Source organism: Xenopus tropicalis, chromosome 2, assembly GCF_000004195.4.
Source record: "Xenopus tropicalis strain Nigerian chromosome 2, UCB_Xtro_10.0, whole genome shotgun sequence".
NCBI classification, from domain to species: Eukaryota; Metazoa; Chordata; class Amphibia; order Anura; family Pipidae; genus Xenopus; species Xenopus tropicalis.
In genome coordinates, this window is record NC_030678.2 from 67,045,737 (window position 1) to 67,059,813 (window position 14,077).

Genomic DNA, 14,077 nt, shown 5'->3' on the forward strand with positions numbered 1-14,077 from the left:
TCACCATAAGCACCTAATACACAACATCCCCTATAGTCAATTCCTCAGACTTAGACGTAATCTGCTCAGAAGAAACAGATTTCTTGTCCAAATCTAAAGATCTATTTTTAAGACTAAAGAACAGAGGCTATGCACATGAGACTTTAGAAAAAGCTTTTGAAAGAGCAGCAAAAACAAACAGATTGAATCTTTTTCAGAGATATAAAACTGTAATTCCAGACACTTTCTCTCTCTTTGAAAAGAGTGAACTAAAAATAATGAAACAAAAGCAACAAAACAAGATAGAAAAAGATAAAAAAAAAACTCAAAGCCCTTGTCGTGCATCCTGACGTTTAGTCCACAGTATAATAAAATTAAAAACATTATCAATAATAATCTTACTATTCTAAAAACTGATCCAATATTAAGACAAATCTGAGATGATGGCTGTAGATTCCTGACAAGGAGAACTGAAACATTAAAAGATAAATTGTCTCCGAGTCTCATCCAACAAAATACATTTACTAGCACCAGCCAATCTACTAAAGCAGTGCTGTCCACCCCCCCTGTGTGGCCCCCCACCTGCCTGGCTGCTTTGATGGCTTACTCTTGTGTAAATAGTAAATAGGTTTCAGAAAGGGAATCTACTAGTTATATCCCACTGAATAAGTCCTGAATCAGTATAAGAATAAATAGCAAAGATTTTCAGTGGAATAAAAACAACAACATTTATTGGCTCAAATTAACAGCAACATAAATTATATGAAAAGCATACTATACCAAACAATGACCAGGTGCATCCTAATCTCCTAACGCGTTTCGCACCATATGGCGCTTCATCAGAGAAGGTGTGGTTTACTTGTGTCACTTCCCTTATATACCCTTAATTATTAAATATACAGTGTGCAGGGCTACCTAAACACCCCATACCAAGCTAATAGCATATCAAATTTCTAAGACATACATAGCCATGGGCTTTCAGGTAGCCCTGTATATAGCACATATTATATCATTATATTAGAAACACACCAATAAATTCAAAAACACAAAAAAACCACAAAACAAAACCAAAATTGTGATCACATAATTAATTAAATAAATAAATCAATAAATCTACGGCTCAAAGAGCCTATAAAGGCAAATATCTTAATTGATCCCACATATTAAAGTGCATAATTGTGCATAGTTGTGCATAGGATTCTATTCCAACAATACTTAGAAAACACTTAATGTTGTTGCATCCTGGAGATTCCCTAAATGCCAAAGGCTAGTATTATAGCCATATGACCATAACAGTAGTTAATCACTTTAACCTCATATCATATACCTTTATTATAGATGTTACATATTAAACATAAAAACCCTGAAACCTCCAAGATGCATCAACATCCTAAGTGTACACTAGTGCTCAATACAGATAATAAAACCAATAAATATATGCAATATAAAACTACATATTACAAAATATTAATATGATTTTTTTCTAATTATCATAACCATGATTTTTTCATAACTATGATGACCCAGACCAGTTGACTTAATATTATTTTTTCAGTTTAACATAATAACAATTCATACAATGTATACAATTTCTTTAAACAATTTTTTCAGTTTTATTCGGTTCAACATTATAACATCTCCTATTTATCTTAATTCCAAGGTGATATAAGGAAAGGTTTTAGCTCAAACTTTGTATTCATTCCTTTTGGTATTACAGTTTCCAGCGTAAATATCCATTTAGATTCCAATCGTAGAAGTTTGGTTACCAAATTCCCTTCACTTTTTTCATCTATTTTATCTATGCTATCTAAAACTGATCCAATATTAAGACAAATCTTAGATGATGGCTGTAGATTCCTGACAAGGAGAACTGAAACATTAAAAGATAAATTGTCTCTGAGTCTCATCCAACAAAATAAATTTACTAGCACCAGCCAATCTACTAAAGCAGTGCTGTCCACCCCCCCCCTGTGTGGCCCCCCACCTGCCTGGCTGCTTTGATGGCTTACTCTTGTGTAAGCTTTAAATGGTATCAGTACTGAGATTAACTGGCCCCCCTGCATGGTTCTCACCTCAGATTCAGGCTGTAATCCCCCTGTATTGTTTAAATATGTAATCCCCTGTACTGTTCACACCTTTTAATCTCTGCATTGTTCACCCCCTGCAGTGTTCACACCTCAGGCTCAGGCTGTAATCACCCATATTGTTCCCCTGTTCACACCTCAGGAGCAGTAGAAACCCACAAATAATCCCTGCACGCTACAAAAAGAACATATACTGAGGTGGTACTTCAATTAAAAAGTTTTTTAATATATAGTTATTGTGCAGACTGTAGGAGCAGTGCCAGCATTGTGTCACTGTAGGCTGCCTGTGTGTGCCATACACACAGGCATCATAGGGCAAGCAGAGTATGGCACACACAGGCAGAGTATGGTACACACAGGCCAAGTATGGCACAAACCAGCCAAGAATGGCAAACACAGTGAAAGTATGGCACACGCAGGCAGGGTAGGGAAGGCAGAGTATGGCACACGCAGGCAGGGTAGGGCAGGCAGAGTATGGCACACACAGGCAGGGTAGGGAAGGCAGCGTATGGCACACACAGGCAGGGTAGGGAAGGCAGAGTATGGCACACACAGGCAGGGTAGGGCAGGCAGAGTATGGCACACACAGGCAGGGTAGGGAAGGCAGCGTATGGCACACACAGGCAGGGTAGGGAAGGCAGAGTATGGCACACACAGGCAGGGTAGGGAAGGCAGAGTATGGCACACACAGACAGGGTAGGGAAGGCAGAGTATGGCACACACAGGCAGGATAGGGAAGGCAGAGTATGGCACACACAGGCAGGGTAGGGAAGGCAGAGTATGGCACACACAGGCAGGGTAAGGAAGGCAGAGTATGGCACACACAGGCCAAGTATGGCACAAACCAGCCAAGAATGGCACACACAGTGAAAGTATGGCACACAGGCAGGGTAGGGAAGGCAGAGTATGGCACACACAGGCAGGGTAGGGCAGGCAGAGTATGGCACACACAGGCCAAGTATGGCACAAACCAGCCAAGAATGGCACACACAGTGAAAGTATGGCACACACAGGCAGGGTAGGGAAGGCAGAGTATGGCACACACAGGCAGGGTAGGGAAGGCAGAGTATGGCACACACAGGTAGGGTAGGGCAGGCAGAGTATGGCACACACAGGCAGGGTAGGGAAGGCAGAGTATGGCACACACAGGCAGGGTAGGGAAGGCAGAGTATGGCACACACAGGCAGGGTAGGGAAGGCAGATTATGGCACACACAGGCAGGGTAGGGCAGGCAGAGTATGGCACACACAGGCAGGGTAGGGAAGGCAGAGTATGGCACACACAGGCAGGGTAGGGAAGGCAGAGTATGGCACACACAGGCAGGGTAGGGAAGGCAGAGTATGGCAGGTTTTTGCTGTACTACAACCATTAATATGGGTATGGTCATGTGATAATATGGGTGTGGTTTCAAGTGGGTGCGGTTTCAAAAAGGGGAGTGGTCAAAACTGGCTTCCATTATCGGCCCTCCACTACGTAGGTCGGAAAAATTCCGGCCCTCGGTACAACAGAAGTTGGACAGCACTGTACTAAAGGGATGTACAAGTGTGGTTCCCGACAATGCATTACATTCAATTTTGTGCTAAAAACCCAATCCTTTACGTCTTCTATCACAACAAAAACTTATAAAATGAATCACTACGGGGCGTGGTTTGATGGCCGCCTGAGACTGACGTGTTCTGAACGGGCTCCTGCTCTCGGGATTTGTATTGTCGATACATTGACTTTCCTTTCGCACAATGGGGAAAACGCAGAAATCCTCTGGCTCCTCTGCACCCCCAAAAACAAACAATACGAAAAAGGACAAAGAAATAGGTCACTTTTTCAACAAAAACCCTCCATCACCTGAAACAGACGAAGAATCCAAAATGGCGGACGAGATCCCGGAGTCAGAACACTCTCTAGACTCAGTGGATGTTCCCACCACCACCTCCATAAACAGCGCTGACCTACTGAGCTTGATCACCGCCCTACCACAGAAAGCAGACCTGGCGAAATTGCTGTCCGACATTCAACAAAGCCAGCAGCTCGAAACCCAGGTAATTCAAGCCGAAATACAAACACTAAGCACAAAAGTGGCTGACCTCGAGGAACGACACATCAATCTTACCCAGACAGTAACAGAAAACTCACAGAGACTTACCACACAAGGGCGACATATATTTAACCTACGCCGTCTCTTAGAAGACGCAGAAAACAGGAGTCGCCGTTGCAATCTCCACATTAGAGGTGTTCCAATCGATGTCGCAAATACTGATTTGCGACAAGCTTTAACAGAAATGTTTAACCAACTAATTGGGAAACTAATTACAGAGTAGCTGCTGGGCGCCCGAACAAACCCAAAGATGTTCTATGCACATTTCACAGCTTCACAACTAAAGAAATGGTATTACAAAAGGCACGGGAAACTAAAGAACTACATATAAATGGAGAAAGAATTGAAATCTACCAAGACCTATCATACACCACAGTACTACAGCGGAGAATGCTTCGCAAAGTACTACTGCTTCTACGCGAAAGAAACATCCCCTATAAATGGGGCTTCCCCTTCGCTTTACTGGCACACAAAGCAGGGAAAACATATGCTGTTAAAGAACCATCGGATGCCACACTCTTCTCCCGCGGCCTTGACCTCCCACTTTTGGACATCCAAGACTGGAGCAAATTTGTGTACTCAGACGATCCCAGCATGGATTTCCCACCTAGACAACAGATTCCGAGAACGGAACCACCCTCTCCTGTACCCGAAACTACAGACCCAGTCTAAACTACTACCAAGCAACAGCTTCGCTAATGGGAGATCAGCACGGGCCCGAAGTAGACCCGAAGACCGACAACAAACGCGACCACAGGGACCCATCTACTACTGGGGAAACTACTTCAGAAAAGATACCCGCCTGCAGACACAAAGGTTTACCGACATGTTGTCGCATTATAAAGTTTCTACTTTTACAGAGTTTCACTTACGTTCCAAAGTTATTATCTAGCACGAACCTACTTCTGAGAGAAACCCCCCAAACATATTCTCGGAACGCTGCATAATATCATTAAGCAGAAGGAAAACCTACCCCCAGCACAAACTATCCCCCCCACCCCTTTTTTTTTCTCTCCCATTTTTTTCTCATCTATTTTCTTTTCACTCCACCTAAAAACCTGCCGGCCTCCCCAGGCCTATTGAATGTTACTTGCAACGCTCCAGGTACACTAAAAGGTTAATTAAAGGGGAGATGAGAGAAAATAGAACAATGGAAATATACCAGAAATGTCTATATGCTCCCCCCTCGTATATGTAAAGATTTATATGTGACTAATGTTAGATAAGTTACTAATGTTCTAAATGGTTTACTGAATGCTATTTACAATACTGCATGTATACTATTAACCCCAGGCCTATTGAATGTTACTTGCAACGCTCCAGGTACACTAAAGGATTAATTAAAGGGGAGGTAAGAGGAAATAGAACAATGGAAATATACCAGAAATGTTTATAAGCTCCCCCCCCATATATGTGAAAATTTATATGTGACTAACGTTAGATAAGTTACTAATGTTCTAAATGGTTTACTGAATGCTATTTACAATACTGCATGTTTACTATTAACCAACAGAAGGGGAGAAAAGAAGAAATAAGAAAGGGAAAAGCACTAGAAGTATCTATATGCTCCCCCCTATATATACAAAAATATAAAACCAAATGATGATCGATAAGATACTAACATGTGGGCTCATTGAATGTACTGAACAATGTTATCGCGTACAATAATGGTCAATGGAAGGAGACAGAGGAGGAAATAGAAAAAGAAAAAAGTACTAGAAGTGTTTACATACTTACCCCCCTCCCGCGCCCACATAAAAATATAAATGCAAATAGCATCTGACAAGATACAACTGTTCCTAAATAGGCCCACTGAATGCTACCTATAATGCCTCCATGCATACTATTGCTCTATAGAAGGAGAGGAGAGAGGTAATGGGAAAAAAAGAAAAGTACTAGAAAGCAAAACCCTGTAAAGATAAGAGTATAGATAACCCTTGCTTAAACCACAAAAATAGGATGCTCACCCAATCGAATATCCTTCCCTCCCCCCCCCTTTTTTTTCCCCCCTTATTATTATATAAATATATATAGATGTACAAAAGCTCTAGGAGAAACAAAAGTATATAACTGTTTAAATAAATGTGCATTATAATAAGAATATGTGCAATTACTGAAAAATGTTACTGATTGTTATGCGTATAGCTCTGGTCAGCGGTACAAGGTTTCACCCACCCCTAGTAAGATACCATAGCCTAAATCTTCATAATGGGACCGCCCTCACTAACCTTACGACAGCCGGCAATGCATATGCCTAGATACACCACCCCAAGAATGAACTAGATAAAATACCCACCGCCCCCGGGAGCAGGAGCCCCCCGGAGCCCCCTTGGACCTAACACCAGACCCCCCCATACTGGAACGCCGGAGCAGGTTCTACCAGTGTAGTGCTTGCGGCCTACACTAAGTAGTGACGTAACTGTAACCCTTACCTACCACCCAACCTATACCAAAAAATACATATAGCGGAGCACCACTGATTAAAAATCAAAAAATCTTTATTCCATCTTAATAAACCTTGAATACATCTCCTGCAAGGACCTAGTGCTTAACGCGTTTCGTAGCTTCCCGCTACTTCCTCAGAAGCCCCTAGAGTCCATATTGGGGAGGGATTATATAACCACAGATGGCCACACCCCGTTATACATAGATAACAAGTAACCCTTTCCCTCCCCACATTAAAACAAAACACATCGAAATCATTAACCCATTGACATCCCACCAATTAACAAAACATAGCCAAAAAACAGTTACATAAAATCAGAAATTCAATAATGTAAAGCCCTCATAGTTCATAAGTCTAGTACCCAGGAACCGGAAATATATATATATATATATATATAAATGTACTTCAATAGAAACAGGAAAGTTCCCATTCCCTGTTCATACCCCCCTTAATATCCAGGGAGTTTAGATTGAAAATCCAAAAGGCTTCTTTTTTTAAAAGCCTCCTTTCCATATCTCCCTTTCTAACTGAATAAGGTGGTTTATCAATTATCTGAAAAGTGAAACGGGCTTTCCCATCATGCTGCTCTATAATATGTTTGGCTACCGCAGATCTTTGGTTACCCAACCTATCCTTACCTAACCCACCCCTTCCAAAAACAACCCCCTCAACCAGCCTAACACTCACCCCCTCTGGTCGGGCTATCCATACAACCTATCAAAACAATTGCAATGTCGTTTACAGTGAAACCTAGGAATAAAGTGGACACGTTCAGAATTGTAAGCATTAACGCAAATGGCCTCAATTCCCCACAAAAACGCATCCTCCTTTCATCAGACCTACAGAAACAAAAAGCCAATGTGGCCTTTATTCAAGAAACACATTTTAAAGATGGTTCAACCCCCAGATGGAACAATGGATACCTCCCAGATATATATTTCAGTAAACCACAACCTTCCACAAAGTCCACAAAAAAAGTGACATCCTTGGGAGATACATTTTCATAAAAGGCACATATATGGGGCAAACATACACTTTCGCTAATATCTATCTACCTAACACTGAACAAGCGCTAGAGCTTACCAAAATTATTGATTCCTTACAAACATTCACAGAAGGCACGTTAGTGGCAGGAGGGGATTTTAACCTACCTTTCGACCCAAAACTAGACTGCTCTACTGGCCACTCCAGCATCCCTTCTAAACAATTAACACACTGTAAACAACTTCTCCACTCTATACAATTAATAGATCCTTGGCGTATACTTTACCCCAGAGAGAAAGATTATTCATTTTATTCAAACAGACATAACCTATACTCAAGGATCGACTACATCCTCATATCGCATAACTACTTACACGAAGTGACAAACAGCAAAATACTAACTAGGACATGGTCAGACCACTCAATGATCGTCCTTGAACTACAAACCCCTTATCCAAATACAAAACACAATACCTGGCGTCTTAATGAAACCCTCCTAAAGGAGGAAGATATTAGGAAAGACTTAACAAATCAAATCGAAAACTATTTCAAAGAAAATACCAACCTAGATACAACCCCCCTAACATGCTGGGAGGCCCATAAATGTGTAATAAGAGGACACTTCATTAAACATGGAGCTAGACGTAAAAAAGAAAAAGAAAAAGTGAGATTAGACCTGATAAAACAGATCCAACACCTAGAAAACATGCACAAAAACACTCATTCTGATCACACACTCCAACAACTAACAGAAGCGAGGAAACTATTGGCCAACAACCTGAACTATTTTACACAGAAAGCCATTACAGTTTTCCGACATAAACTATATGAGCACGGAGACAAATGTGGCAGACTACTCGCCCGAGTCCTAAAACAAAAACAAAATCAAAACTATATACCTTCTATAAAACTAAAAAATGGAACAACTGCCAACATCACAGAACAAATTACCAAAACTTTTGAAACATTCTATAGCAACTTATATCAGTTACCAGATGAATCCACTAACGCCCGTTCCGATTATAAGAAACGTCTCACAGAGTTTCTCCAATCATCCCACCTCAGACATATACAAACAATAGACAAAGAAACATTAGAATCCAATATAACCTTAGAAGAACTTGAAACAGCTCTAAAAACAACCCCTACAAGCAAATCACCAGGACCGGATGGATACACCACCCTCTATTACAAAACATTCAAAGATAAACTACTCCCACACATGCTCAAAGCCTTTCAAGACATACAAAAAGGATCCCGGTTTAATAGTCAATCACTAGAAGCCCATATTAGCCTAATACTAAAACCTGGGAAAAGCCCCCAAAATCCTGAAAGCTACAGACCCATCTCCTTAATAAATGGAGACGTCAAACTACTCGCAAAAATCCTCTCCAATAGACTAACAAATATACTACACAGAATAAAAGATCCGGAACAAGTGGGTTTCACACCAGGAAGAGAAGGGAGAGACAACACCAATAGACTAATAAACATCCTACACATGGCTAAAAAAACAAAACACCAAACTAATGCTGCTATCAACAGACGCAGAAAAAGCTTTTGATAGGGTAAATTGGACATACATGTTCACATGCCTATGACACATTGGACTTGGCCCCAAAATAATAAAATGGATACAAGCACTATACAACAACCCATCCGCTCGAATACGAGTAAATGGAACTCTGTCTAACTATATAAAGATCCAAAACGGCACGCGACAAGGATGCCCGTTATCCCCAACATTATTCATTATAGCATTAGAACCACTTCTATGTCACGTCCGCTCAAACCCTGATATACGAGGCATAACCATAGCCAACCGCCACCATAAAATAGCAGCATACGCAGACGACCTGCTATTCTTCATCACCCAACCCATTATATCCATCCCGGTGCTTAATCAACTACTAATAAATTTTGGATGCCTTAGCAACTTCAAAATAAACTTGACAAAATCCATGGCCTTAAATATATCACTCACACCACAGACCATACAGGCCCTATCTCAAAACTTCCCATACAAATGGGCCTCCCACACCTTAACATATTTAGGCATAAAAATGTCTAAAGACTATGAAAACTGGGCACTGAACATTTTAAAAAGCCTCCTAACATGTTATTAAAATGAACATAATACCTAGGATTCTATACATATTTAAAACCCTCCCTCTACACATCCCAGAATCTATATTAGATTCAATCCAAGCCACTATCACTAAATTTATATGGCAGGGCAAAAAACCCAGACTTCGCTACAAAACACTAACAAAAGACAAAACGCAAGGAGGTGTATCGCTACCCGACTGTAGAACATATTACTTAGCCTCTGTACTGGGACGAATCATTGACTGGTCCCATCATGCAGACACCAAGCTATGGACTGCAATAGAACAACAATCAACACATAGCTACTTAATACACCTTCCTTGGCTAGATAAAAGATACAGAAGAATCAGATATACAGACCATCCCTTACTAATGAATACTCTTGCAATCTGGGATAAATGCCGCCTAAAATATAAACTCACGCAATTTCCATCTCCCCTCCTGCCACTAATCAATAATCCAGCCTTTCCCGCTTGTCAACAACCAAATTACTTTGCCCACTGGCTGATAGAAGAAAACCTGCAACTGATCCACTTTATTGACAAAGGAGAATTCATAGATAAACAGAAATTACAAACAACCAAACAATTTTCAACTATAGACCATCTGAAATACGCACAGATAAAACATTACTATCAAAGCCTGGGAGGTACACCTACATTGGGTAGACCTCTATCCTCCTTTGAAACATTAACTGCCACGACACTACCACCCACACATATCATCTCCCAACTATACAAAACTCTCAGACAATCCTATACGTACGCAAAACCTGTGTTTCTTGAATCTTGGTCTAAAGATACTGGCATACAGTTCCAGGAAAAACAATTCAGCAATTTAATGAACAAATTACTCAAAAGCTCCAGATGCAGCAAAATTCAAGAAACAAACTACAAAATTGCCACAAGATGGTACTATACCCCATCTAAACTGAAAATAATCTATAAGCATACCAGCGATATCTGCTGGAGATGCAACAAAGAAAAAGGCTCACTGCTACACATATTCTGGATGTGTCCACTTATCCAAACCTATTGGGAGAACATCAGAAAAGCAATATATCATATCATAAATATTGACATACCCAACACCCCTGAATATATCCTGCTATTCCACATTGATAAACCATTGTCTACCTTTAAAAACTCACTTGAACCGCATCTACTAAACGCAGCTAAATTACTGATACCACAAAGATGGAAACAAACCGATATTCCAACACTACAGGACTGGTACAAGAAAGTAGAAGAAATACATAAATTCGAAGAAATGTCTATCTCATCTCCAGAGCACTACAATGCCTACAGCACAACCTGGTTCCACTGGCTAACCTTTAAAGAATCAGACTTCTACAAACAATCTACAAGCTAGCCCGCCAGAGGGATACCCCTTCCCCCCCTCCTCCTCCCCTCCTTGCGTCCCTTCCCATCCCCCCTCCTCATGGTTACAAGCATTATATAACTCAAATGAACCCAACCTGTAAGAAGTAGATATGTATCCCCCTTCTTTTTTCTCCCCATTTTTTACTAAAATCAATAAAAATTTATATTGAAAAAAAAAAAATAATTAATTAATCACTACATTACTGTAACACAAAAAATGTAATCTATTTACTTACCTGCAAAAAATGCAATATACATTATATTGGTCAAACCAGCAGAAAGTTGAAGGATAGAATTCGTGAGCATATCCTGAATATTTCAAATGAAAATTGTAAAACCACCGTAGCTAAACACTTTTCGGAATGTTGCAACAGATCATTGTCTTTCTTATCAGTATAGACAAAGCTACTCCTAACTTTCGTGGAGAAGATATTACTCAGGTCCTCATTAAAAAAGAAACAAAATGGATTTTTTTCTTGCAGACCAGACAACCGAACGGTCTAAACTATGAATATGATGTCACTTGCTATGTTTAAAAACACATTCTTCTGTACAAACATGTTCAATATAAAATTTTTGATGTATAAGCTTAATGGTAATTTTTCTCTCTCTAATTAGAGATTATACCTTTAATCCTATAAAAACTTTTTTCTAGCTTTTTACAATGATTTATTTAGAGTTTATGAACTGTATAATGTGATTGGCCCATAGGGATTCCTTTACAATCTGTTTAAAAGCTTATGTGCAATGTGATAGGCTTATAATGATCCTTCACAAACTGGCTATTTAGACTAACGACTTGTATAACGTGATTGGTCCATTTTTCTGGAATCTTCCTATTGGCCATTATGTCTTTAAATAGTGTGTGTCTTTTGATGATAAAGCAGTCTATGATTAAGTACCCCCAGGTACGAAACGCGTAAGGCTTTTGTCGGTTCTTTTATGGATTAAATTAACTTTGACTTTTTTATGAATACGATTAGCTGCTTCCTATGACTTTTTGATACATCGTGGATATGCTTGTGTATTCCTGTATGGCTCCCTAAGCTGAAGGTCTGGGGCATGAGCACTCCTGATTTGGGGGTAAGATTCTACATATGGGGGATGTTCTTTTTTCCCATAAAAACAATCAGCGCACCAGAGGTCACCCCTTTAGATTAGAGGAAAGGAGCTTCCATTTGAAGCAGCATAGGTGGTTTTTCACGGTGAGGGCAGTGAGGTTATGGAATGCCCTTCCTAGTGATGTGGTAATGGCAGATTCTGTTAATGCCTTTAAGAGGGGCCTGGATGAGTTCTTGATCAATCAGAATATCCAAGGCTATTGTGATACTAATATCTACAGTTAGTACTAGTGGTTGTATATATAGTGTATGTATGTGAGTGTATAGATTGGTAGGTGTGGGTTAAGTGTGCTGGGTTTACTTGGATGGGTTGAACTTGATGGACACTGGTCTTTTTTCAACCCTATGTAACTATGTAACTATATGTACAATCACCTGCTATTCCTGTGACAAAATTTGTGTATTTAGTATCAGTCTTGGAATATACCAAACATGCTAAAAGACATTTTCAGAACAAGAAAAAAGGAAAATGCAAGTCCTAGTAATAGGAGGAAAAGATGTGTATGTAGAAAGACAAGAGAGAGAGGGAGAGATAGAAAACGAGTACCAAAAAGGCTCCAGGAACATTACAGAAACAGAAAAAGACAAGGTAGACGTAGAAAAACATATAAATGATATGAGTGTGGGAAACTGGGGCACCTTGCAAGAGACTGCTAGTATGAGGACGACAACAAAAACCGCTCTCGAAACACTACCTTCCGATTATTTAAAACAAGCAGCTGAACTAATAGCATTAACGTCCGCTTGTACAAGAAGCAATATAATTTGATCTAACATATTTTTGTGAATTATCATGTATAGTTTGTTGTGTTGTGGAGTGAATTAAAAATAAGTTTAATGATGTTTTTGTTAAGTGAATTCTGTTGATAATTGAGGGTTGTTGTATGTGTTAATAAAAGATGACAGTGTAGATAATTGAAGTTAAATGTTGCAAGGTCCCAATGTTAAAAGACTACATCTTCTTGTTACGAACCGAGCTGGAGGCAACCTCAGTGAAAATTACCAAAACGTTAACCAAAGAAATAAGGGAACTGGGCCAACGCACTGATCTCCTGGAAAAAAAGATGGACGATGCAATTACTGTCCTGGATGGACACGATATGGATATAAACAATATGAAAAGACAAATAATGGATCTACAAGAAAAGCTGGAAGACCAAGAAAATCGCTCAAGAAGAGAAAATATTCGTATAAGGGGCCTTCCAGAATCTTATAAAAACCTGGAAAAGGACATTGGAACATTATTAACTAATCTAGCACCACACCTACCCCAGGCCAAATTGGAACTGGACAGAGTCCATAGATCGCTGGGGAAACCTGCACAGCCAAATCAACCACGGGATGTTATCGCCAAATTTCATTACTACCAAACAAAAGAAGCGATCATGAAAGCGGCTAGAGAAACGATTCCACTACAACATGAGGGCCACACTATTCAAATCTTTACAGATCTGGCCCCACAAACCATCCAAAGGCGACGCACGTTCAAGCCAGCCTTGACTATTCTCCAGGCAAAAAACATAAAGTACCGATGGTCCTTTCCACTACGTCTTAATTTCTTTTATAACGGCAAGCAATACTCTCCATCTACAGTGGGTGACACCATGGAAGTTTTACAACACCTCCATCTCACGGAACCAACAAGGCAGTCACCACCACCTTCACAGAGCCCTTCCCAATCAGTTACCTTATCGCCTATATGGTCCAAAATTCAACGTACACCACGTGAACGAGGGAAACCCCCCCTGGAAACCTGAAACCACCACCTACAAATGGGATCGAACGTAATAATATAATGGACGGGAAACGTTAAACCAGTATGGACAGACAACACGCTTACGTATGCACCGGTGTGTTAGCATGGCTGCCCCTCGAAAAAG